The sequence below is a fragment of the Uranotaenia lowii genome, chromosome 2 (genome assembly GCF_029784155.1).
Source record: "Uranotaenia lowii strain MFRU-FL chromosome 2, ASM2978415v1, whole genome shotgun sequence".
NCBI lineage: Eukaryota > Metazoa > Arthropoda > Insecta > Diptera > Culicidae > Uranotaenia > Uranotaenia lowii.
Genome location: NC_073692.1, coordinates 235,841,507 through 235,854,534, shown reverse-complemented (window position 1 = coordinate 235,854,534; position 13,028 = coordinate 235,841,507). Strand labels below are relative to the sequence as shown.

The 13,028-nt window shown below is 37.5% G+C and overlaps 1 protein-coding gene across 5 annotated transcripts in view; it reads right to left on the bottom strand.

Annotated features, from left to right (window-relative positions):
- The window catches only part of LOC129749208 (sodium/potassium/calcium exchanger Nckx30C-like), a 435,468-nt gene that overhangs the window by 349,376 nt on the left and 73,064 nt on the right, over positions 1 to 13,028 (bottom strand). The gene's annotated exons all lie outside the window — the stretch shown is intronic.

Below are 13,028 nucleotides of genomic sequence, written 5' to 3'. Positions count from 1 at the left end.
TTACAGAATCACTAAGAGCTTTTTTCAAGGACGAGTTTTCTCGCTTAAGGGTGAGCAATTCATCTCCAAAATGCTGCAATTTAGCCAGTGCGTTATCGACCATGGTGGACATAAAATCTTGGCTTTGTATTATTTGGTCAGTAATTTCTTCGAACTTATAACCCATCTTTGATAAAATATTTCGATTCAAAGGAGTCTTATGGAGTCTTATAACATCAGAAAAACACTTCTTATATACCAATACGATTCCATATCATATATGGCGTCATTCTCGATAAGCTCTCGAGCTATTCGAAAAATAGGTGATCCTCTCCCCACTTTATATCTCCCCTCTGGCAGGAGAAGGGGGTCTCAAACCATCGAAGCAACATTACCCGTACACAAATATGCTTCCATGCAAATTTGGTTCCATTTTCTCGATTAGTTATCAAAATTTAAAAAAAATGTGTGAGTGACCCTCTTCCCATAATATCGTTCCACTGAATGAAGAGAGGGGTGCTACACCACCGAAAAAACATTTCTTGTACTCGAAAACCCACCCATGCCAAATTTGGTTTCGTTTGATATATTAGCTGTCGAATTGTGCCATAAAATTTGTATCGGAGCCCCTTTTGCTGCCTATCATCCCCTACCTGGAAGAAGGGGATCAAGATCTGAAAATTTCGTGTATTCAAATAATTCCCATGCCCAATTCTGATCAATTTGCTCGATTGTTAGATTGTTCTCATGTCATATTTGTTTCCGTTTGTTACAAACCAAATTTTGTTTTATTTGCTGGGTAAGTTCCCGAGTGATGTAAGAATTGTATGGAAGCACCCTCCTCCCTTAAGATCTTACAACTTGAAGAACGGAGGGTTCTCAAAATATCATAGAAACATTTCTCGTAATCAAACACCTTTCCACGCCAAATTTGGTTCCATTTGCTTGATTAGCTATCCAATTATGCTGAAAATTGTAAAGAAGCCCCCCCCCCCCCTCCCACTTTCTATTTCCTCACTGGAAGGAGGAAAGGGTAGCAAATATTCAAAGATCTATTTATTGTACCCAAATAAACTTCCAATCCAAATTTGATCAAATAGTTTTTAAGTTATGCAATTAAAAAGGTATGAAAGCCCCCTCCTTGCTTCCTGTATCTTCACTGGAAGGAGGTAGGGGTCTGAAATAATCATAGAACTATTCTTCGTATTCCACTACCCTCCCATGCCAAATTTGGTTCCAATATCTTGATTGGTTTTCGAGTTATATGGAAAATTGTAAGGTAGACCCCCTCCCCCCTTCCTATCACCTCACTGAGAGGAGGGAGGGATACCAAATATTCATAGAAATATTCCTCGTTCCCAAATACCACCCCATGCCCAATTTGATACCATTTGCTTGATTGGTTCTCGAGTTATGCAAAAAATTGTCTTTTGTTTGGAAGGCCCCTCCCGCTCTTCATGAGAGAGGGAGGGGTCTCAAATCATAATAGGAACCTTCCCCGGCCTCCAATACCCCCACCTGCCAAGTTTCACGTAAATCGGTTCAGTAGTTTTCGAGTCTATAGGGAACAGACAGACAGACAGACAGACAGACAGACAGACAGAAATTCATTTGTATATATATAGATATCCGGGCAAACCCGGATAAAACCGGGCAATCTTATTCTATCAAGAAGTCACTAATATCAACAATACTGTTGATCATACGCAAAAATGAAGTTCAGATGTTCGATAGCAAATTTATTCATCTTTAATACCCAAAAAGAGATTTCAAATTAATGTAATTCATTTCGAGATATTTGAATCTGAGTACATACAAGTACTTTTAAATTTTTCCAAAATTTCATTTTTGGAGCATAACTCAAAAACTCTTACTGAGATTTTCTTGAATTTCATCGCCCGATTTTAAATTGAAAATATAGGTCAGCCAATGAAGTTAATTTTTTTTTTTAATTTGTAAACTAGTGTTATTAACGGATGATTTCAAAACTAATTCATTTTTTATACTTTACTAGCTGATTTTACACGGCCTTGCTTGGATTCACAAAAAATATACTTACTTACTTAATGATCCCGCGCCGATCCTCCGGTGCATAGGGCCGTGGTAAAAGACCTCCACTGTTGACGATCCGGAGCCAGCGTCTTCACCTGGTCCCAGTCAAGATTCTCGTCGACAGTTCGGATTTCAGCGGCTAGGCTTCGCCGCCACGAATTTCTGGGTCTGCCTCTTCTTCGATGACCTTCTGGATTCCAATCTAGCGCCTCTCTGCAAATCTCGTTTTCATCTCTTCGCAGCGTGTGCCCAATCCATCTCCACTTACGTTCCCGAATCTCGATTTCCAGCGCCTTTTGATGACACCGGCGATGTAGTTCCTCATTCGAGATCCAGTTGCCAGGCCACCAAGCGCGGATGATATTCCGCAGGCAGCGATTTACAAATACTTGCAGTTTTCGCGTCGTTACCGCATATGTGCACCAAGTTTCGCACCCGTACAGCAATACGGATTTGACGTTTGAGTTGAAGATTCGGATTTTTGTTCGTAGAGAGATCTGGCGTGACCGCCAGATGTTTCGGAGAGTCGCAAACGCAAATCGGGCCTTTCTGATCCGTGTTTCGATGTCTTTTCTGGTACCACCATCAGGCGTAATCTGGCTACCAAGATACTGGAAGCACTCCACTTTCTCAACTTGTTGCCCAGCTACCATGAAACTGGAGGGATTTCCTGTGTTGATCTCCATCGACTTGGTCTTTCCGACATTGACTTTGAGACCTGCTGCCTTGGAACTTTCGGTGAGGTCGTCGAGTTTGCTCTGCATATCTGGTTGTGTTTGGGCGAGCAAAACAATATCGTCAGCCAGGTCAAGGTCGTTCAGTTGCTCCATTGTTGAAGGATTCCACGGCAATCCTCGGTTCGGTGCACAGTCAATCGATCCAATCAGAATCTCATCCATTACGATAAGAAAAAGTAGCGGTGATAGAATACATCCTTGTCTCACTCCAGCAGTTACCGGGATTGGTTCGGACAAGACACCGTCGTGCAAGACCTTGCACGAAAATGCCTCATACTGTGCTTCGATGAGATGGACTAGTTTCTCTGGGACCCCTCGTCGCCTTAGAGCCGCCCAGATGTTTTCATGGTTAAGTCGGTCGAATGCTTTTTCGAAATCAACGAACACCAGCAGAAGAGAGTCCTGAAATTCGTTGATTTGTTCCAGTATGATTCGTAGCGTTGTGATGTGGTCCACACATGATCGTCCGGATCGGAATCCAGCTTGTTGCCGTCGGAGTGTAGCGTCTATTTTCTCTTGGATCCTGTTCAGAATCACTTTGCAGAGTACTTTGAGGGTTGTACAGATCAACGTTATGCCTCGCCAGTTACCGCACTCTGTCAGGTCTCCTTTCTTCGGGACCTTTACGAGGATACCCTGCATCCAGTCGGCCGGGAATGTTGCAGTATCCCAGATGTCAGCGAAAAGACGGTGCAACATTTGTGCTGATAGGGCAGGGTCGGCTTTCAGCATTTCAGCAGGGATGCAATCGATCCCAGGTGCTTTGTTGGATTTCATGTTTTTGATTGCCGCTTCTATTTCAGCCAGCGAAGGCGCTTCCGAGTTGACGCCATTTATGCGACTTACTGTTGGCGCTTCGAGCTGCAGATTCTGTTGGCCATCGCTATTCGTGACTCGGAAGAGTTGTTCGAAGTGCTCAGTCCATCGTTTGAGCTGATCTGTTCGATCGGTCAATAACTGACCTGCTCGGTCTTTTAGCGGCATTCTTGCATTAGTCCTTGCACCAGTGAGGCGGCGAGAAATGTCATAAAGTAATCGGATATCTCCATTGGCGGCGGCTCTTTCTCCCTCTTCGGCTAGGGAGTTTGTCCAGGCTCTCTTGTCTCGTCTACAAGCTCGTTTAACTGCCTTTTCCAGCTCCGCATATCGTAAGCGGGCGGCTGCTTTGGCTGACCCGGTACATGCCTGCTCAATTCCGACTTTCGCCTTTCTCCGATCATCGACCATCCTCCAAGTTTCATCCGTCATCCATTCACTCCTTCTTCCACAAACTTTACCGAGAGTACCATGGCTCGTCGTGATAAAGGCATTCTTGATTCCACACCACTGTTCTTCGACTGTTCCGTCTGTCGGCAGCTCCGAGGCTCGGGATTCTAGCTGTTCAACGTATGCCCTTTTCACCTCTGGATTCTCCAACCGGCGGACGTCGTATCGACACCCGACTTTCTCCTCGCGCCGTTGGACACGTGCAACTCTCAGTCGTATCTCGCCAAGGACGAGGTGATGGTCAGATGCAATGTCTGCGCTTCGCTTGTTGCGGACATCAAGAAGGCTCCTTCTCCATTTTCGGCTGATGCAGATGTGGTCAATTTGATTTTCTGTTCGGCCATCTCGGGATACCCAAGTGACCTTATGTGCTGGTCGATGGGGGAAGAGCGATCCACCGATCACCATGTTGTTGTTGCCACAAAATTCTACAAACAGCTCTCCGTTTTCGCTCATCTGTCCTAGGCCATGGCGCCCCATGATGCGCTCAAGGTCCTGATTGTCGGAGCCAATTTTTGCGTTGAAGTCGCCCAAATGGATTTGAATGTCACCCTTCGGAATTCTCTCAACCACGCTGTTCAGTTGACTGTAAAACTGCTCTTTCTCCTGCAAGTCGGCAACGTCAGTTGGCGCATAACACTGGACCATTGTAAGGTTTCTAACCCGTGTTCTAAATCTGGCTACGATTATTCTTTCGTTTATCGGTTCCCATCTAATGAGGGCCGCGTAGGCTTGCGGGCTTAACAGGAAACCAACTCCTCGTTCCCGAGTAGCATGTTCTCCTCGTATGCCAGAGTAAAGCAGGACTTGCCCGGATTGTGTCTTGTGTTCTCCAGTATTAGGCCAACGGACTTCGCTCAGTCCCAGAATTTCAAGCTTGAGGCGGCTAGCCTCTCTAGCCAGTTGTTCCAGTTTGCCTTGTTGGGCAAGGGTTAAAACATTCCAAGTTCCAATTCGTGTCCGTGTTTTCATGCTAAAAGTCGTCGCCAAAGTTCCAGGTCGGTCATTTCTTTCGGATTCCGTAACAATTTCAAATCGGGAACAGTAGGTTGTTAGCCTAAAGTCCCTATCCCGCGATGGGGCTGCCATCTTGGACTTAGCTGGCGGGAGCCGCATTTCATAAATTCAGCCGCTTGCTGCAAGACAGACGCTGTTTGAGCCGCCCCTGACCTGGAGAACAGACGCTCGGTTGTTGTTGCACGCCGCCCCTGACCTGGGGAACAGACGCGTGCGGCCACCTTCTCAGTCTGCATGCGACCAAAGCATCCACCGGGGTTGGGTACCCGATCTCCGCTTAGGTTACTCGCACCCCAGCCGGCACCGCGGGGAGGTAGAGATAGGAGTTGTGAATAAGAGGTGATATGACCACTATGGGGTCTCGTGTTGCACATTATCCACCGTTTACCAGCCACAAAAAATATAAATTAAAATGAATTGTTTTTTTTTCGAAATTTTGGAAGCTTTATATTCATCATTATAAGAAATTTGGATCAAAACGTTTTTTTATCTTTCCCTTTCCCAATCTAATGAAAATCAATTTTGTTTGGTATATTTAAGTTTTATTCACTAAGAAATTTTAAAAAGACCTTCGAACATTGTTGAACCATTTGGAAACTCACTTTGAATGTTTTAGATTGTATGTGTGTATTTTTTCACTTTTCAATTTCACACTTTTTTATAATAAGTTTTCCTTAAGGGGGGGGGGGGGGGGTTAGGGTCTAACACTTTCAAAAAATCGATTTTTTTATTTTTTTATTTTCTTATTGTAAAACATTTCAAGAATGTTGTGTCAAATTTTCAAGTCAATTGAAGCAAAACTGTAGAAATTATAGGCCTTTACCTCCTCCTATCTAATACTGCAAGAAAGCAAGAACAGAAACTTCAAACGCGTTTTTCTCGAAAGCACATTTTTAAAGTCCGTGGACATCGTCATTTGAAAACTACTTATCCGATTTTTTTTCAAATTTGGAACATATTTTCTACATGTAAAATACCAGACCCCAACGTTTTTCTTTTTTGTTTTTTTTTACTTTGGAGAGATTTTACAGATAAAAAATGGCGTATTTTTTCGTGAAAAATCGTAGTTTTTACTTCAAACAGCCACAAAAATTTCATAAAAAAATTTTTAAGTTAAATAAAAACGTTGGGGTCCAGAAAAACATCTATTAAAAATATTTTGCTTTGATTTTTTGACTTCAGATGATTCTGTGCTGAGATACAGTGTCCACCGCAAATCCTGTTTTCTAAAAGGCATCCTCGAAAGTGCTCCGTCACCGGCTCATTTTTCAATATTTTTCTACAAAAAAAATACTAAATGTTCTTTTAACAATGCTTTGTATAATGCAAACAAATTGAATACATTTGTTTGAACGATAGCTCTAGAAAAAAATCGTGAAAATGGTTTTACCCGTTTGACCCTACCCCCCCCCCCCCCCCCCCCCACCCCCTAAAATAAATGTTGAAAGGACAACTTATACTTTTTTAAAGTTATCGAAACCACATCATCTCTGAACCGAAATCATCATTTAAATGTTAAGAAAAAGGTTTTATTTGAGTTCTGTTTCATTTTTTCTATTCTTGGGCACAAACATTCCCTTGTTTATTTTGAAGAGTAATCAATGTTAAAATTCTAAGATATTTTATTTCGCTTATAGTCGTTTTACCATCTTTGTGGCATTCGCGACTTTATCAACGTTGCAGTTGACGGATCGTTATTGAAAAACTTATCCGATACAACTGTGTTCGATGTTTACTCTTGAGCTCGAATTCACGGACATCGGCTCAGAAGACAACAGACTTGCCAACTGAGCTATATCATAACCCATTCTAAGATATGATTTGATCGAACAGGTACTAATACTTATTAACAATAATTTTTCTCAAAACTGGATGATAGAATCGATCACACTGTTTTTTTTTTCTTTTCTTTTTGATAGGAGTTTAACCCGTTAAGGTCATTCTTCCTCGCTTTTAACCACACTGTGGTCATCAATGACAACTAAAAAATTGGAAATTGATCAATGAAATTGAATTCTATAAAACTCAAAACCTCATGTTTAATTATATCTAATCAATTTTCTAATCCCCCGTTTAAATTCCTCGAAGCGTTGGAATCGCAGCTTTGAACTTATAACTCTGAATCTTATAAATTTTCTTTCTCTTTGAGGGATTCAAAAAATAGAAATGGTTGGCTTTTAAAAGCTGGAATTTATGAAAATCGGTTCATTATTTTTTCATTACTCAGTCCAAATAGTTATTCAGCTGAAGAAGTTTATTCCTTGTTCACTGTATGTTTTTGTAGACCCTCAAAGCTCCCCGGCGGCACTTTGAAAGCCACTACAGTTCTAATCAATATATACTTTACAGGCTAGTTGTGTTTTTCAATCCAAAATGTAGGCTTATTATTGCATCCAAATATCTCGTACCGGTACCACGTGCTTTGAACAGTAGAGGAAACAAAAAAAACCGCTTAAATTTCCCCTTTCAACTTTTTAATGTTCAGCAAGCTTTGATTTGTTATCCAATAGGTACACGTGAACTCTGGATGGTCGTTTCTAATGATGAAGAAATGATTCTTTCCTGGAAGTGGAATTCCTCCACTTCTTTTAAAAAATCTAGTAAATGAACTGAGTATGCCATTGTTTCTTCTATTTAACTCTTCATTGAAATCAGGTGTTTTTCCTCAAGTATGGAAAGAATCATTTCTTGTACCCATATTCAAGTCAGGAAAAAAATCTGACATAAACAATTACAGGGGCATAGCCATTTTATCGTGCATACCAAAACTTTTCGAAGCTATAGTGAATGCAAAAATATATAATCAAATTAAAACACTCATTACTGAAAAGCAACATGGATTTGTTAAAGGAAGATCTACAGCCACTAATTTACTCGAGTTTGTTACCTATAATATTAGCTGTATGGATCGCGGTAATTCTGTACAGGCTTTATACACGGACTTCAGTAAAGCTTTTGACAGAATTGACATCCCCATGTTAATTTTTAAACTAAATAAACAGGGTTTCAGTTCACACCTACTGAAATGGATAAGGTCCTATTTAACGAACCGCTCACAAGTTGTTAGATTTAATGGTTCACTTTCAAAAAGTATCTCCGTTACTTCTGGTGTGCCTCAAGGCTCCCATCTCGGCCCCTTATTATTTATTTTATACGTAAATGATATAACTTGTCTTCTCAAGCAGTCAAATGTGCTAATTTATGCTGATGATATGAAACTTTATATGAAAGTGAATAGCGAAGAAGACTTTAGAATCTTTCAAAACGAAGTTAATGTATTTAACAAATGGTGCATTAAAAGTCTGCTCAAACTTAACGTGGCAAAATGTTCAAATATTGTATTTACCAGAAGAAAATGTCAGTCATATGAAATTGTCAAATTGGGAGATGATCCTGTCGAGAGAGTCAACAAAATTAGAGACCTTGGAGTTATATTGGACTCAAAACTTACCTTTGTAGATCACTATAACTCAATAATCCAGAAATCAAACGGTATGTTAGCATTTATAAAACGTTTCAGTTATAATTTTAAAGACCCATACACAATAAAAACATTGTACACAGCTTATGTTAGATCTATTCTTGAGTATTGTAGCGTTGTGTGGTCGCCTTTTCAAATTTTACATAAAAACCGTTTGGAATCAGTCCAGAAACAATTTGTTCTATTCGCTTTACGAAATTTAGGATGGTCTCAGAACCAATTACCTAGCTATGAATCACGTTGCCTGCTTATAAACATGGAAACATTAAGTGTAAGAAGAGAGTTTGCTGCAATCTGTTTTGTAAACGACATAATTAATCAGCGCGTTCAGTCTGCTTATCTACTAAATCAATTAAACTTTTATTGTCCTTGCCGTCATTTAAGAACAAGAAATCTTTTCATTATAACCTCTACTCGAACTGATTATGGAAAATATAGTCCTGTTAATTGTTTAATGTATAGTTATAATAAACATTATGAGAATATAGACTTAACTATGTCAAAACAGCAGCTGAAAAAAGGTTTTTACGGTAACAGGCACCGAAGAACCTGACTTTGTAAATGTAAAGAAAAATTATTATTATTAAGCTTATTTGAAAATTGTAATCTCTAGGTTTAAGTTATTATATATATGTAGCCTACACTGTTTGGCGGAATAAATAAATATTAATAATGCCTGGCCCATAGTAATGGTGAAAACAATCCCGCCATAGGAAACAAAAATCGGTTGACAAAATGGGTGCCATGACTTTTGTTTTGTGGGAATAAAAACGAAATTTCTATGGGAGGGTCCCTTTTCTTAGGTGGGAGGAGCTCAGAATTATTACTAAAACCTTACCATGGTCCAAAGACATAACTGTACCAAATTTCAGGCTGATCGGTTAAGCGGTGTGGATTTGTATAAGGTGCATACAAACAAAAAAACATATATAGTCCAACTCATCTTTATATATTAGAAGAGAAGAAGAAAAAGAAGATATTTTTATACTTCAAAACCATCAACAAAACTGGAAAATTCTGACAAAAAGTTCGAGTTTAGAACGCCAAATCAATCATCAGGCGGATATAAAGTTAGAATAAATGAATAGATAGCGAAAACGAGCGCGTATAATTTGATAAGAAGCATATTTATCACGTATATTTTATTTGTCCTTCATGGAACAAATTTTCATCTTCATGGTCTTTAAATATTTTTAGTAAAGAACACCTCTTACAGATTAGACCGATAAAATTAATTATCATCCTATCAGTTTTCATCACTGATCACAGAGTTTATTTTCGTTTAGCTTCATAGATTCCGAGAAATTATGTTCGAATCTACTTTTAATCATAAACATCTAATATCTTATGGTTTTTTAAATGCCTTAATTGTTCCAACCAATTTTCCCCATCATAGATGTTAGGAACCTAATTCGAACCTCAAAGGCAAAGATTGTGACAGGGAAAATTTTCCCATTCAAGAGCTCACTGTTGATCAAGTTGATGAAAAAAACATCCAATATCAGCTGCGATGGCCTTTGTGAGGTTTATGATGCTCAACTTATGCACAAAGTATTATGGTGAAAATTCCAGTACACACATTCATATGCCTGTGCATACATACATACTCAAGTTGAGCTGGGACTTCACAAGAAGACAATCTCTCCAAATAAAGGACCCTGAAGAGTTTGAGCTGGAGCAAATAAAAAAAAAAAGACGAAAAAAAGATGTCGGAAGATCTAACATTGTACACATCGGCGTTCGGTTGTAAGGATAACGAAAGGAATAAGACGAGAGTTGGGTGGAGCGCAGCCACTGAGTATCTTTTCATCAAGTGCCGTTTGTTGTCGCTTTTGATATGCTGCTGCTGCTGCTGCTCTTCTACTCGCCCGACACCCTCTAAACTGCCTGCATTTCGTAACGTTCGTCCATCTTCAGTCCAACCGAGTGCAAGATTGTGATTAGATTTTTAAATTATCCTGATTTGGGTTAACTTTTCATCGCCTTGATGTTGTTCTATGCTTTTGCGTAGCCTGAAAGCTTGAGAAGGTAGCGTAAAGTACATACGTACATACATGGGGTTTCATGTAGAGAAGAATTTCATATCTAGCTCAGAATGAATGCCAGCTGCTCTAGGTCCTTCGAGACATGACTCAACAATTCAACAGATTTTTCTTCGTTCTCTGCAATCTAACAGAAATTTTGAAGCAAATGTTCTTCACATTTATACTAGGATTAATACATATGTATTTAAACATCTATTCTAAAAACCATCATGAAAAACCAGTACAATAAGTCATTTCGATAATTCTTGATAGCAGGTTGATTGGTAAAAATTTTACAATTTTTTCAGCATTTAGGATATTTCGGTTATTTTTTCTGCTGGGGAGTGGATTTTCTGGCCAGAACAAATTGGTATAGATAGACGAAAGCCAGTAATTTTGTCCACTGAAGAGGAGCGAATTGCAAGGTAGCTCGAAACGTTTGAACAACTGGTTAAAATATTTTTGATTTGTAAAACTCGCCGGAAAACGTCAATAAAATTCAACAACAATATATCGCGGCGATTAACCAACATTCATGCGTTCCTAAGTATACCCACCGCCAACTTTCATCATACTATTTCACGATCGGAATTCGATCTCATGACCGTTGGCTTAGAAGACAAGGATGCTATCCTCTATGTTACGATCTGATGGCGTATTTCGGTAGTGTTCACAAGTGTTTCGGAAATGTATTCCGGTAAGTATTACTCGTTCTTCAACATTTAAGCACTTGTTCAATTATAATCACAAGCTTTCTGCAAACACAAACGATTGATCTGTAATACAGTTGTCTGTCACATGGGCAACTACCCACACTGACAGATCATGTACCTGCCTTTACATTCCGTACAATTTGTGTTCCCAAACATTTTTGTAAAGGAGACTCTGATAAATAAGGCCCTTGGAGCCAAGCTAAGGCTTTTGTAACAAAGCTGATTTCGAGATAAAAAAAAAACCGATTTAATACACTTGACAGTGGATTGTAGCCTTTCTTACAATGTGCAATTTTTTTTGAATACATACGACAAAAAATAATAAACAAATTCTAAATCATAAAAATATGACAAAGAGATTTCGATCGTAGTCAATCCTTAATGAATTTAAAAAAAATTAAAATTCAAAATTGTTTATCGGATATTATAGTATTAAAAAAATCTATATTTGATATTGAAATTAAAGAAATTTTATAAAATTTTGCCAATTTTGTCATTTGGTAATTTTTTCAAATTCGAAAATTCGTCATTTTTGTCAATTTTTCTCTTTTGTGAATTTATCAAAATTAACAAATTTGAAAAAACGGCGATGATGACACAATTGACAAAATTTACACAATAAACAAAATAAACAAAATAAACAAAACTTATACAATTGAAAAGTTTACAAAATATCAAAATGAGTAAAATTTACCAAATTGAAATAAATGACAAAAATGAAACAAATAATATAATGGACATCAATGGCAGAATTGGCGAAATTGGCTAAATTAACGAAAGTGACAAAAACTAAAATGAAAAATTTGGCAAAATTTACTAGTTTGAAAAATATTATAAATTGACACATTTTACCAAATACACTGTGTAGACAAATTTGCTAAACAAACTAAATTGAAAGAAAATATGACAAATTTGCAGAAAATGACAAATTTACAAAATTGACAATAATGAAATAAATTAGAAATCTGAAAAAAACAATAAACAAAACAAATAAAAATTTACATAACAAATTCAAATTTACTAATTGAAATAAATTTACAAAATTGCCAAAAAAAGCAGAGATAAAAAAATCATTAAGTTGATTGAACTGAAAAATGACAAAAAAGATAAAATAGCAAAAAAAAAATAAATAAAATGACAAAAATAAATTGACAGAAATACCAAAAAAAATCATAAACTAAGTTGGATAATTTGACAAAAATTGACAAAATTTGACCAAATTAACCATTTTGCCAAATTGACAATTTTGTCAATTTTGTCAATTTTGTCAATTTTGTCAATTTTGTCAATTTTATCAATTTTGTCAATTTTGTCAATTTTGTCAATTTTGTCAATTTTGTCAATTTTGTCAATTTTGTCAATTTTGTCAATTTTGTCAATTTTGTCAACTTTGTCAATTTTGTCAATTTTGTCAATTTTGTCAATTTTGTCAATTTTGTCAATTTTGTCAATTTTGTCAATTTTGTCAATTTTGTCAATTTTGTCAATTTTGTCAATTTTGTCAATTTTGTCAATTTTGTCAATTTTGTCAATTTTGTCAATTTTGTCAATTTTGTCAATTTTGTCAATTTTGTCAATTTTGTCAATTTTGTCAATTTTGTCAATTTTGTCAATTTTGTCAATTTTGTCAATTTTGTCAATTTTGTCAATTTTGTCAATTTTGTCAATTTTGTCAATTTTGTCAATTTTGTCAATTTTGTCAATTTTGACAATTTTGTCAATTTTGTCAATTTATTCAATTTTGTCAATTTTATCAATT